We start from the raw sequence: 15,507 nt of genomic DNA on the forward strand, positions 1-15,507 counted from the left end.
AAAAATATTCTGTCACTGTTTCGATTGCTTCCCCATGTATTTGCCATGAAGTGATGGGACCAAATGCAATGACCTTAGTTTTCTGAATGTTGAGTTTTAAGCCAGCTTTTTCACTCTCCTCTTTCACTTTCATCAAGAGGCTCCTTAGTTCTTCTTCGCTTTCTGCCATAAGGGTGGGGTCATCTGCATATCTGAGGTTATTGATATTTCTCCCGGCAATCTTGATTCCATCTTGTGTTTCTTCCAGTCCAGCATTTCTCATGATGTACTCTGCATGTAAGTTAAATAAGCATGGTGACAATATACAGCCTTGACATACTTCTTTCTTGACTTGGAACCAGTCTGCTGTTGCATGTTTAGTTCTAAATGTTGCTTCTTAATCTGCATGCAAATTTCTCAGGAGACAGGTAAGGTGGTCTGGTGTTCTGATCTCTTGTAGAATTTTCCATAGTTTCTTGTAATTTACACAGTCAAAGGCTTTGACGTAGTGAATAGGCAGAAGTAGATATTTTTTTCTGGAATCTCTTGCTTTTCCAATGAGCCAACAGATATGGTAACTTGATCTCTGGGTCCTCTGCCTTTTCTAAGTCCAGGTTGAACATCTGGAAGTTTACACTTCACATACTGTTGAACCCTGACTTGGAGAATTTTGAGCATTACTTTACTAGCGTGTGAGATGAGTGCAATTGTGTGGGTTTTGAGCATTCTTTGGTATTGCCTTTCTTTGGAATTGGAATGAAAACTGACCTTTTCCAGTCCTGTGGCCACTGCTGAGTTTTCCAAATTTAATAGTATATTGAGTCCAGCACTTTCACAGCATTATCTTTAGGATTTGAAATAGCACAATTGGAAATCCATCACCTCCACTAGCTTTGTTCATAGTGATGTTTCCTAAGGTCCACTTGACTTTGCATTCCAGGATGTCTGGCTCTAGGTGAGTGATCACACCATCATGGTTATTTGGGTCATGAAGATCTTTTTTGTATAGTTCTTCTGTGTATTCTCACTGTCTCTTCTTAATATCTTCTGCTTCTGTTAGCTCCATACCATTTGTATCCTTTATTGAGCCCATCTTGGCATGAAATATTCCCTTGGTATCCCTAATTTTCTTGAAGAGATCTCTAGTCTTTCCCATTCTATCATTTTCCTCTATTTCTTTGCATTGATCCCTGAGGAAGTCTTTCTTATCACTCCTTGCTATTCTTTGGAACTCTGCATTCAAATGGGTATATCTTTCCTTTTCTCTTTGCCTTTAGTTTCTTTTCTTTTCTCAGTTATTTGTAAGGCCTCCTCAGACAATCATTTTGCCTTTTTGCATTTCTTTTTCATGGGCCACTGTTCTCCAGTAGCATATCGTGCACCTACCGACCTGGGGAGTTCATCTTTCAGTGTCCTATATTTTTGCTTTTTCATACTGAAATTTTGGATAAAGCACAACAATTTGTCTCCAGAAAAATCATTGCTATTAATTTTTCTTTGCAAGTTCATTGCATAAGTTTTAGCATGAGGTTTCTATCCAAGGGAATCCAGACTGATGTCAGACTGTTAAGGCAAAAATTCTGACAATTTATCAATTTGTACTTGGGGTTGATATCACACCATTATTCATATCACCATGCTTGTGGTAGGATTTCCGGTTTAACATCTTAGAGAAGAGTAAACTCTTAGAGAACAAGAATAAAAGTAAGATTTGAGAGTTAAAGCACAGGAAAGAACTGAGATGGGAGAAAATTCTGAGAAGATGAGATACAATGGAGCTCCAAGCATATCTGGAAGTGTTTCTTAAGGTAGGAGAAAATGAAACTAATTCATGCAAATTCAGCAATCCTACTAGATTTCTCAGAAGAACTTGAATGAGTGTCTAGTTATAGGCTTCTGTTTTCTACTGAGTATTACATGGGAAGTGCTGAAATGGAAACTTTGGAAAAAATTATGAAACTTTGAAATAGCTCATTCCAGAACATCTCAAAGTATATATTTCATGAAATATCTATTCATAGACCCATTACAAATAATCTGTGGTCAGTGTAGGAAGAATTACGTGCATATTCAATGAAGATATGCACACTATGCAGCATATTATAGGGTCCAGATTTCCGTGCTGAGAATGGACATGTCACCCAACATTTAATCTACTCATTAAAAAACTATAGCTTTCTTTGACTATATTTATTTAAATAATGTTGAATTTATTAATTCAATATAAGCCACATGAGAGGATAGTCCTAATACATTTTCTCAAGAGCTAGTAATTATTACAACATTCTTAAAGTAATAAAAAAAAAGCAGACAATGTCCATTCAATTTGTTCTCTCTTTAGATATATACCATCAAACACAATGATTTTAAGTGATCAAGCTGAATGGATATGCATATGATTGTGGACTGAATCAATTTCAGTTTTGCTGTCAGATCATACTGCAGGAAGAAAAAATATATAGAGGTTATGGTAAGGGCAAGACTGTTTTCCAGCACCTAAGAGATATGTACCTACCTCTGAAAACTAAAAGCCATAGTCATATTTTTCCTAGATCTGATTCGAATAAATTTACTCTTTTCCCATGTGGTGAATTTATCAGAAGTCCAGGGCAAAATGATTGGCCCATTACACTTCAGAGTGAAAGAGTGAGGGCCAGAAGTATAATCCTTTGAGGTTCACGGGATTTTATTGCTATTTATTGAAGGAAGGGTTCCAATGTATTTAAGAAGACAAAAGGATTCTGCAAGTTCAGTTGAAAGAAAAGTTTCCCCAAAGTATGCAGAAGTTACTCCATATATCAGCTTAATAGAATCATTTCCTATCTCATGTAAAATCAGACTTTTTGTATTAACCCATAAACATTTTTCATAATATCATTATCATTTAAGACAAATATCTGCCTCAGAAGCAAATGTGGGGCTCTGTAATATTTCTCTTGATATTTTCACCTGAAATTCTGATTGTCTTATTCTGAATTCTTAGAACTATATGATATATCAACTAACACTATAAATGTGAGTCAGGTTTATAGTAAAACACTTGCATTAAATTGACAACAAAATTCCACTTTCACCTTTTCAGATGGCTCTCTAACAATCTGTGCACATGAAATAATTATTTAAAATTACTAACTTAAAATTTATAGAAAAAAATAGGAAAATGCATATTGATTTAATTAATCAACAATTCCAGGCCTGAAAAATTCTCCAAAATGGAACTAAGTTGTTATTCATCATAAAGGGTTTATTCCATCACAACTATGGACAATTCAGTTCAGTTCAGATCAGCTCAGTGGCTCAGTCATGTCTGACTCTTTGCGAGCCCATAGACTGCAGCACACCAGGACTCCTTGTACATCACTAACTCCCTGAGTTTACTCAAATTCATGCCCATTGAGTCAGTGATGCCATCCAATCATCTCATCCACTGTCATCCCCTTCTCAACCCACCTTCAATTTTCCCCAGCATCAGGATCTTTTTAAATGAGTCAGCTCTTTGCAACAGGTGGCCAAAATATTGGAGTTTCAGCTTCAACATCAGTCCTTCCAATGAATATTCAGGGCTGATTTACTTTAGAATGGACTGGTTGGATCTCCTTGCAGTCCAAGGGACTCTCAAGAGTCTTCTCCAACACCACAGTTCAAAAGCATCAATTCTTAGGTGTTCAGCTTTCTTCACAGTCCAACTCTCACATCCATACATGACTACTGGAAAAAATATAGCCTTGACTAGACAGACCTTTGTTGGCAAAGTAATGTCTCTGCTTTTTAATATGCTGTCTAGGTTGGTCATAACTTTTCTTCCCAGGATCAAGTATCTTTTAATTTCATGGCTGCACTTACCATCTACAGTGATTTTGAAGCCCCCCAAAATAAAGCCTGCCACTGTTTCCACTGTTTCTCCATTATTTGCCATAAAGTGATGGGACCAGATGTCATGATCTTTGTTTTCTGAATGTTGAGCTTTAAGCCAACTTTTTCACTCTCTTCTTTCACTTTCATCAAGAGGCTATTTAGTTCTTCACTTTTTGCCATAAAGGTGGTGTCATCTGCATTGGAGTAAAAGGCAAATTTGGCTTTGGAGTGCAGAATGAAGCTGGGCAAAGGCAAATAGAATTATGCCAATAGAACTTACTGGTCATAGCAAACACCTTCTTGCAACAACACAAGAGAAGACTTCACACGTGGACATCATCGGTGGTCAACACCAAAATCAGATTGATTATATTCTTTGCAGTCAAAGATGGAGAAGCTCTATACAGTCAGCAAAAACAAGACAAGGAGCTGACTGCAGCTCAGATCATGAACTCCTTATTACCAAATTCAGACTTAAATTGAAGAAAGGGAAAACCAGTAGGTCATTCAGGTATGACCTAAATCAAACCCCTAATGATTATACAGTGGAAGTGAGAAATAGATTTAAGGGACTAGATATGATAGACAGAGTGACTGATGAACTATGGACTGAGGTTCATGACATTATACAGGAGACAGGAAGAAAGACCATCCCCAAGAAAAAGAAATGCAAAAAAGCAAAGAGACACTCAGAACTATTCATTTCACAGCCTTACAAATAGCTGTGAAAAGAAGAGAAGCTAAAAGAAATGGAGAAAAATAAAGATATACCCATTTGAATGCAGAGTTCCAAAGAATAGCAAGGAGAGATAAGAAACCCTTCCTCAGTGATCAGTGAAGAGAAATAGAGGAAAATAATGGAATGGGAAAGACTAGAGATCTCTTCAATAAAATTAGGGACTGTTCTATACATCAGTGTCTCTTTTGCTATGGGAGAATGGCATTGAAACATGTAAAATATCATGTATGAAACGAGATGCCAGTCCAGGTTTGATGCAGATGCTTGGGGCTAGAGCACTGGGACAACCCAGAGGGATGGTATGGGGAGGGAGGAGGAAGGAGGGTTCAGGATGGGGAACACATGTATACCTGTGGCGGATTCATTTTGATATTTGGCAAAACTAATACAATTATGTAAAGTTTAAAAATAAAATAAAAAAAAAAAAAATTAGGGATACCAAGGGAGCATTTCATGCAAAGATGGGCTCGATAAAGGACACAAATGGTATGGGACTAACGGAAGCAGAAGATATTAAGATGAACTGTACAAAAAAGATCCTCATGACCCAGATAATGACAGTGGTGTGATCACTACTCACTTAGAGCCAGACATCCTGGAATGCAAAGTCAAATGTGCTTTAGGAAGCATCACCAGGAACAAAGATAATGGAGGTGATGGAATTCCTGTTGAGCTCTCTCAAATCCTAAAAGATGATGCTGTGAGAGTGCTGCACTCAACATGCCAGCAAATTTAGAAAAGTCAGCAGTGGCCATGGGGCTGGTAAAGGTCAGTTTTCATCCCAATACCAAAGAAAGGCAATGCCAAAAAATGCTCAAACTACCACACAATTGCACTCATCTCACATGCTAGCAAAGCGATGCTCAAAATTCTCCAAGTCAGGCTTCAACAATACGTGACCCATGAACTTTCAGATGTTCAAGCTGGTTTTAGAAAAGGCAGAGGAACCAGAGATCAAATTGATAGCATTCACTGAATCTTCAAAAAAGCAAGAGGGTTCCAGAAAAACATCTATTTCTGCTTTTTGACTATGCCAAAGCCTTTGACTGTGTAGATCACAATAAACTATGGAAAATTCTGAAAGAGATGGGAATACCAGATCACCTGACATGCCTCTTGAGAAATCTGTATGCAGGTCAGGAATCAACATTTAGAACTGAAAATGTAACCACAGACTGGTTTCAAATTGGGAAAGGAGTACGTCAAGGCTGTATATTGTCACCCTGCTTATTTAACTTATATGCAGATTACATCATGGGAATTGCTAGGCTGAATGAAGCACAACCTGAAATCTAGATTGTCAGGAGAAATATCAATAACCCAAATATGCAGATTACCATGGACAATAGGAAAATAATAAAATAAATTTATTTGCTCAGCTTATTTTAATTGACATAAGTTCCCAGTTTAAGCCAACCAAAATATACTATATTATTTACCCAATATAGAATGTAGTATGAAGAACTTAGTTTATAGCTAAATATATGTTCAAATGTATCAAGTCTTTATATTAAATACTATATATTCTACATAAATTAAAAAAAAAACTATCATAGCAAAAGTGTAGATATTCAATTTTGTTTCAAGGTATTCCCTGGATAGTTTGTAAAACTCTTTCTTTTGAGATGTATTTTTTAAAATTTATTTATTTATTTATTTATTTATTTAACTTTACAGTATTGTATTGGTTTTGCCATACACTGACTTTCATCTGCCAAGGGTGTACATGTGTTCCCCATCCTGAATCCCCCTCTCACTTCCCTCCCCATCCTATCCCTCTGGGTCATCCCAGTGCATCGGCCCTGAGCACCCTGTATCATGCATCAAACCTGGACTGGCGATTCATTTCAAATATGATATTTTACATATTTCAATGCCATTTTCCCATATCATCCCACCCTCGCCTTCTCCCACAGAGTCTAAAAGACTGTTCCATACATCAGTGTCTCTTTTGCTGTCCTGTACACAGGGTTATTGTTACCATCTTTCTAAATTCCATATATATGCGTTAGTATACTGTATTGGTGTTTTTCTTTCTGGCTTACTTCACTCTGTATAATAGGCTCCAGTTTCATCCACCTCATTAGAACTGATTCAAATGTATTCTTTTTAATGGCTGAGTAATACTCCATTGTGTATATGTACCACATCTTTCTTATCCATTCATCTGCTGATGGACATCTAGGTTGTTTCCACATCCTGGCTATTATAAACAGTGCTGTGATGAACATTGGGGTACACCTGTCTCTTTCCCTTCTGGTTTCCTCAGTGTATATGCCCAGCAGTGGGATTGCTGGGTCATAAGGCAGTTCTTTTTTTTCTTTTCTTTTCTTTTTTTTTTTTTTTCACCTACATGCTAGCTTTTATTAACATCTTTTTTTTTTTTTTACTTTACAATATTGTATTGGTTTTGCCATACATCAACATGAATCTGCAACAGGTGTACATGTGTTCACAATCCTGAACCCTCCCTCTCACCTCCCTCCCCATACGGAATCTCCACACTGTTCTCCATAGTGGCTGTACTAGTTTGCATTCCCACCAACAGTGTATGAGGGTTCACTTTTCTCCACACCCTCTCCAGCATTTATTGCTTGTAGACTTTTGGATCGCAGCCATTCTGACTGGCGTGAAATGGTACCTCATTGTGGTTTTGGTTTGCATTTCTCTGATAATGAGTGATGTTGAGCATCTTTTCATGTGTTTGTTAGCCATCTGTATGTCTTCTTTGGAGAAATGTCTATTTAGTTCTTTGGTCCATTTTTTTCTTATCCATTCATCTGCTGATGGACATCTAGGTTGATTCCATGTCCTGGCTATTATAAACAGTGCTGCAATGAACATTGGGATCGGTACATGTGTCTTTCGATTCTGGTTTCCTCAGTGTGTATGCCCAGCAGTGGGATTGCTGGATCATAAGGCAGTTCTATTTCCAGTTTTTTAAGGAATCTCCACACTATTCTCCATAGTGGTTGTACTAGTTTGCATTTTCACCAATAGCATAAGGGGGTTCCCTTTTCTCCACACCCTCTCCAGCATTTATTGCTTGTAGACTTTTGGATAGTAGGCATTCTGACTGGCGTGAAATGGTACCTCATTGTGATTTTTATTTGCATTTCTCTGATAATGAGTGATGTTGAGCATATTTTCCTGTGTTTGTTAGGCATCTGTATGTCTTCTTTGGAGAAATGTCTATTTTAGTTCTTTGGCCCACTTTTTGATTGGGTCTTTTATTTTTCTTGAATTGAGCTGCAGGAGTTGCTTGTATATTTTTGAGATTAGTTCTTTGTCAGTTGCTTCATTTGCTATTATTTTATCCCATTCTGAAGGCTGTCCATTCACCTTGCTTATAATTTATTTTGTTGTGCAGAAGCTTTTAAGTTTAATTAGGTCTCATTTGTTTATTTTTGCTTTTATTTCCAATATTCTGGGAGGTGGGTCATAGAGGATCCTGTTGTGATATATGTAGTAGAGTGTTTTGTTTATGTTTTCCTCAAGCAGTTTAATAGTTTCTGGTCTTACATTTAGATCTTTAATCCATTTTGAGTTTATTTTTGTGTATAGTGTTAGAAGGTATTCTAGTTTCATTCTTTTACAAGTCGTTGACCAGTTTTCCCAGCACCACTTGTTAGAGATTGTCTTTTTTCCATTGTATATTCTTGCCTCCTTTGTCAAAGATAAGGTGTCCATAGATGCGTGGATTTATCTCTGGGCTTTCTATTTTGTTCCATTGATCTATAATTCTGTCTTTGTGCCAGTACCATACTGTCTTGATGACTGTGGCTTTGTAGTAGAGACTGAAGTCAGGCAGATTGATTCCTCCAGTTCCATTCGTCTTTCTCAAGATTGCTTTGGCTATTCGAGGCTTTATGTATTTCCATACAAATTGTGAAATTATTTGATCTAGTTCTCTGAAAACTACCGTTGGTAGCTTGATAGGGATTGCACTGAATCTATAAGATTGCTTAGAGTATTATACTCATTTTCACTATACTGATTCTTCTGATCCATGAACATGGTATATTTCTCCATCTATTTGTGTCCTCTTTGATTTCTTTCACCAGTGTTTTACAGTTTTTTATATATTTTATATATATATATATATATATATATATATATATATATATATATATCTCTTTTGTTTCTTTAGATAGATATATTCCTAAGTATTTTATTTTTTTGTTGCAGTGGTGAATGGAATTGTTTCCTTAATTTCTCTTTCTGTTTTCTCATTGTTAGTGTATAGGAATGCAAGGGATTTCTCTGTGTTGATTTTATATCCTGTAACTTTACTATATCCATTGATTAGCTCTAATAATTTTCTGGTGGAGTCTTTAGGGTTTTCTATGTAGAGGATCATGTCATCTGCAAACAGTGAGAGTTTTACTTCTTCTTTTCCAATCTGGATTCCTTTCATTTCTTTTTCCACTCTGATTGCTGTGGCCAAAACTTCCAAAACTATGTTGAATAGTAGTGGTGAAAGTGGGAACCCTTGTCTTGTTCCTGACTTTAGGGGAAATGCTTTCAATTTTTCAACATTGAGGATAATGTTTTCTGTGGGTTTGTCATATATAGCTTTTATTATGTTCAGCTATGTTCCTTCTATTCCTGCTTTATGGAGTTTTTTTTTTTTTTATCATAAATGGATATTGAATTTTGTCAAAGGCTTTCTCTGCATTTATTGAGATAATCATATGGTTTTTATTTTTCAATTTGTTAATGTAGTGTATTGCATTGATTGATTTGCAGATATTGAAGAATCCTTGCATCCCTGGGATAAAGCCCACTTGGTCATGATGTATGATCTTTTTAAAATGTTGTTGGATTCTGTTTGCTAGAATTTTGTTAAGAATTTTTGCGTCTATGTCCATCAGTGATATTGGCCTGTAGTTTTCTTTTTGTGTGGCATCTTTTTCAGGTTTTGGTATTAGGTTGATGGTGGCCTCATAGAATGAGTTTGGAAGTTTACCTTCCTCTGCAATTTGCTGGAAGAGTTTGAGTAGGATAGGTGCTAGTTCATCTCTAAATTTTTGGTAGAATTCAGCTGTGAAGCCATCTGGTCCTGGGCTGTTATTTGTTGGAAGATTTCTGATTACAGTTTCAATTTCTGTGCTTGTGATGGGTCTGTTAAGATTTTCTATTTCTTCCTGGTTCAATTTTGAAAAGTTGCACTTTTTTAAGAATTTGTCCATTTCTTCCAAGTTGTCCGTTTTATTTGCATATAGTTGCTGATAATAGTTTCTTATGATCCTTTATATTTCTGTGTTGTGATCTCTTTGCATTTCTGTTGTGATCTCTCCATTTTTATTTCTAATTTTGTAGACTTGATTTTTCTCCCTTTGTTTCTTGATGTGTCTGGCTAATGGTTTGTCAATTTGGTTTATCTTCTCAAAGAACCAGCTTTTGGTTTTGTTGATTTTTGATATGGTCTCTTTTGTTTTATTTGCATTTATTTCTGCCCTAATTTTTAAGATTTCTTTCCTTCTACTAAACCTGGGGTTCTTCATTTCTTCCTTTTCAAGTTGCTTTAGGTATAGAGTTAGGTTATTTATTTGACTTTTTTCTTGTTTCTTAAGGTAGGCCTGTATTGCTATGAATCTTCCCCTTAGTACTGCTTTTACAGTGTCCCATAGGTTTTGGGTTGTTGTGTTTTCATTTGTTTCTATGCATATTTTGATTTCTTTTTTGATTTCTTCTGTGATTTGTTGGTTATTCAGCAGCACATTGTTCAGCCTCCATATGCTCCAATAGTTTTTCTCCTGTAATTGACATCTAATCTTACTGCATTGTGGTCAGAAAAGATTTCAATAAGTTTCTTTCTTCTTTCTGAGCCATCTTCAATCAAATTGTATTCCTTTCCTGGTCTGACTTTTGCCTATTTCTCTATACTTTGTAAGCAAAAGATTTCTCTGAAATGATTCAGTGTGTAAAACTGATTAGTTTCATTAAACTTTCATTTCACTTACTGAGAAAATTTATAAACACTGTATGTCCTTTGCTCTTTCTTTTTCATGCTTTCTTTTTGCTTTTTGAAGATTTTGCTTCTGTCACTTATTGTGAACTTTTGTTCTTGTATCTTCATCTTACTTCATGTAATAATACCAATGAAAAATAGATATTCTCAAGTGTACTGTGATCGCTTTGTAACTTTATTTTGGAGTATGGTTACTTTACCCCTTTTTACACAGTAAGAACACAATGTATTTTCCTTAGGACTTCATTCGTTATATTTGGATTAAAAAAAAATGATGCTTTGAAAAATAGGATGATTTTGACAAAAGACTGATCAGAATTTAAGGAAACAAAATTACTCCCCTGTCAATGAAACTCCTGGTCAACTAATTCTAAAGTGTCCCAATTATAGCTTCTGAGCAAGATCAAAGTCATTCTTAGATTCAGGGAAGGAGGGAAATGCAATAAGAATACTTCCACCTTTCACTTTATATGATTCACCCCATGAAGATTTAAATGGTCCAGCATAATCTAAGATCTGCATTGGCAGATGTCTCAGCATTCAGTAGTGCACAGTTTTTAGATAAATGTAGTCATAGGCATTAAACAAAAGACTCTTATACTGAGTTTTTGTTAATAAGATTAAAGATATAGGCTTATGCTTTGAAAATTGTAGCTAAAGACTTTTCCAATCTGTGCCACTTGAAGAAACAAGACCATTGAGGCAGTGTTAGAACTGCTTGGGGGCCCTTTTAGGTATCAAAATTTTTAATGCTTAAAAAAAAAAAAAAAGATTTAAGTAAATAGTTTATCTAATGGCTAAGTCTGCAAAGCCTACAATAAAGACCATGTGAAATGATTATTAAGTCTACTTTAAAGCTACTGTCTCCAATCATAGGACTTATTTTTCTATATAGAAACTTGTATGATGGTTGTTTTCCCTAGTCAACAATATGTAGTCTTCATTGATTTTTGTATACCAGTTACTTAATGTGATGCCAAACATATGAAAGACACTCAGAACTACTCATTTATATCAAGAAACCTTGAATAAAATTGAGTTTTAAGATTTTATAAATGAACGTAGAAAAACAGTAATTGATTGTTTATCTGGAAAAACAATGATTATCCATGCTAATTTGTTCCTGTGCAAACACATTTTAATTTTATTCTGAAATCGTATTTTATGTTTGCATATTTCTAGACATACTTGGGTTTTCTATAACCTCTGAAATGTATCACATTGTTCCTTTCATTTATTATTCATCCATTTGTTTTTTCAGTCAACTGTTTATTTATGATGGAGATGGCTTGAGGATGATTCGCCAGATTTGATCTGGGCAAGTAGAAGTGTCATTTTCATGAAATTGGAATACTGTAGAAGGTATCAGTTTATTGAGAGATGATGAAAAGTTACATTTTTTGCACATTAAGCTTGAAGTGTTCTTTAGGCATCTAACTACAAGTCCTTAAGACATAAGGACATACTTTCATGGAGTTAATGAGTAGACTTTAGGCTGGAGATGACTTTGCAGCTCATCAGTGTATAGAACATTTTAAAATTGTAGAGACTGAATATGATTATCTAAATAAAGATCAGTTTGTCAGATACTGCTGATGGTTGAGAAAGATGAAGTTTTCAAACTGTCCATTGAATTTGGCATCCAGGGTCTATTCATGATTTTAAGAGCATGTCAGTGGAATCATGGGGGAATGAAGCATGAATGAATGGTTTTTGCAAGAGAAAGGGAAAACTAAACCAGAAAATTTTTTAAAAATTCAAATTTAAATCATTTTCTCTAAGTGACAAGTCAACAAAATTTATGTTAATTGGAAGGTGTTCAGAGTCAAAGGAGAGTCTTGAAGTTGGGAGATATTAAAGCCAGGTATTTGTTGATAAAAATGATTCAGAAGAACAAAAGCATGCTAATAGAGGAAGTAGAAAGCAGAGATAAGTTCTGAAGTGATGATAAAGAAGGGAAGGGATACAAACCACAAGTGGATATTTTTGCCTTAAGAAAGACTGAAAACAGTGATCCATTGTCATAAGAAGGAAGACAAAGAACAGTTTCAGATAGATTTGATAGTTTTGGTGGTAAATGCAGGTAGAATTTTTCTTCTCAGTGGTTCCATTTTTTTCAGTGGAAGAGAGCTAAAGTTATGTTGAAACAAGGAAACAAAAGTCTTAAATGATAAAGGATAGAAGAGAAGGTGTGACATAGGTATCTAAGAGTGCATCTCTGAAATCAACTTAAATTAATTTTTTCCAAAATAAGAGCACTTACTCTCTTTTGGGGCTTCCCAGCTGGTACTCGTAGTAAAGAACCTGCTTGTCAATGTAAGACAAGTGAGAGACCTAGGTTCAATCCCTGGAGGAGTTTTCCCTCCAGGAAGTTCCCCTGGAGGAGGGCAAGGCAACCCACTCCATTATTCTTACTTGGAGAATCCCATGGACAGAAGAGCCTGGCGGGCTATGGTCCATGGGATCACAAAGAGTTGGACAAGACTGAAGCGACTTAGCATGCAGGCATGCATTCATGCACATGCTCCTTTTTGCCCTTTTAAGACTCTAAGCACTGTTAGAGTAGAATTGACCCCAGGTAGAATTTACCACTCTTTGGTTTTGGTTACCTTTCTTTTGGGTTACTTGACTCTGAATTTTGTTCTCCTCCTGTAACACTCTCTGGCACATTAGTTTTATCTTGGTCTCACTCTGATAGATTAAGTGATTCAAAGGTTATAACACTGGTCTTAGCCCAGTGCTTTGCACATAATATTCTCTTATTATATATTTCATTAAAGGGACAAATGATATTTCATACAATGACGAAGTATTAAGAGATACAATTTGAAGCCTTCATCATAAGTTTAAATATCAGACAGTTCCCACAGCCTGATATCTAAGAAATATTCCAAATTGCACTATTATCATAGTCGCAGATATCTAGGGTTTCAGCAGAAGTGTCTTTAAAAATCTACTTGAAGTACTTAAATGTCTTTGGTGCTTCCCAAGCCTAAATCTTCACTAATAAAGCAAATCAATCAAACATTATTCTCTTGAGTAGGAACTTTATTTTGGCCTATATTTGAATATATAAGTATATAGGAGTATTCCATTCGGATACCTTGTGTTTTGTGCCCGAATAGATTGGAATTTTCACTTAAAATTTAAATATGTTCCTAAATAGTTTAAAGATCAGCACTAATTTCAGAATAGAGGACATATTACTCATTCTCATAAGAGTCATATTTGAAAGTGGATTTTAGAGTGTGATTAAATTAAATTTGGTTGGGACGAACACAGTTTTAATAACTGTTCTATATTGTCAGTCAAAATTAAAAATTACTTCTAGCCAAATCTGCTTCCATATATAAAACTCTTTATCATAAAATACTCTTAGCCATAGACCTACAATCCACATGCCTGCTTGAATCACTTCCTGGCTGACTCAAAGAAAAATTAAACTGAACAAGACCAAAATAAGTCACGATCTTTCTACGATCAAAAATGATTATCTTCCAGCATTCCCTGTCTTAGTAAATGACAACTGAACCCAACAATGATACAAGCCAGAAGCCACAATATCATATTTTCCTGCATTCTTCCTTAATTAATCCATCACCACATTTCTGTCAGTTTTGCTTTCTGCTAAACACTGTTTAAATGTGTCTCCTTTTTTTTTTTTTTTTTTTTTTACCAAATGCAAAACTACATTGGTTTTCCAAAATACTGCCAAATCTGGCTTGGATTTCTACAAGAGCCTTTTAATTTGCCTCCAAGTATCTTGGCCTCTTTAAAACCATTTTATTTATTCTGTATTCAGGAATAGTTACACAAAGTTTAAATCTTATTTATGTTATTCCATATCCCCAAAAATTAAAAATTAAATTAAAAATAAAGATCAGTGCATTCCCATTGTTCTCAAATTATTTAACATGACACAGAAGATCCGGCTTTTATATGCCTTTCCAGTTTTGACTCAGATACACTCCCCATTCTCTCTGAATATTAGCCATTTTGTCCTTGTTACATTTTTGCAAACATGACGTGCTTCCGTTCAAAGGCATTTAGTTGTCTCCATTGCCTGGGACACTGATAACTTTGCCTCACACATTATTCCACTTTGTCAAATTATATTTTTCCTTCAATTTAACATAAAAGTCATAAAAGTCACATCTCCAGAGAAGATTTTCCTGGTCTCTCTGAAAGAACTGCTCCTTTTGCACCATTTCAAAGTTGCATGTGTGTTTGACTCTTTGTTATGTATGGACATATTACTCATTCTCATAAGAGTCATATTTGAAAGGGGATTTTAGAGTGTGATCGAATTAAATTTGGTTGGGACGAACACAGTTTTAATAACTGTTTAGCCACATGGCTCCTCTGTCCTTGGGATTCTCTAGGCAAGAATACCCGAGTGGGTTGTCATGCCCTTCTCCAGGGAATCTTCCCGATCCAGGGATTGAACCTGCCTCCCTTACATCTCCTGTGCTGGCAGTCGGGCTTTTTATTACTAGTGCTACATTCAAAGTCCATTATTTATTTATTTCATATGGATTCAGTGTTACATGTACTGTTTTCACCAGAGCTATGGTATTTTACATATATTTGCATATTTTGTAAATATCTGCTTGATTACTGGGTATCTCATTAGACAGGGACTCCACAAGTTTCAGCAGACCCTGTCAACTGCCGTCTATGGGGTCGCACAGAGTAGGACACGACTGAAGCGACTTAGCAGCAGCAGCAGCAGTGTACTTTGTTCACAATTATTTTAGTAGTGTAAATGAGTGAAGTCACTCAGTCGTGTCCAACTCTTTGCGACCCCGTGGACTGTAGCCTACCAGGCTCCTCAGTCCATGGGATTTTCCAGGCAAGAACACTGGAGTGGGTTGCCTTTCCTTCTCCAGGGGATCTTCCCAACCCAGGGATCGAACGTGGGTCTCCCGCATTGTAGGCAGAGTCTTTTACCGTCTGAGCC

The sequence above is a fragment of the Bos mutus genome, chromosome 20 (genome assembly GCF_027580195.1).
Source record: "Bos mutus isolate GX-2022 chromosome 20, NWIPB_WYAK_1.1, whole genome shotgun sequence".
NCBI lineage: Eukaryota > Metazoa > Chordata > Mammalia > Artiodactyla > Bovidae > Bos > Bos mutus.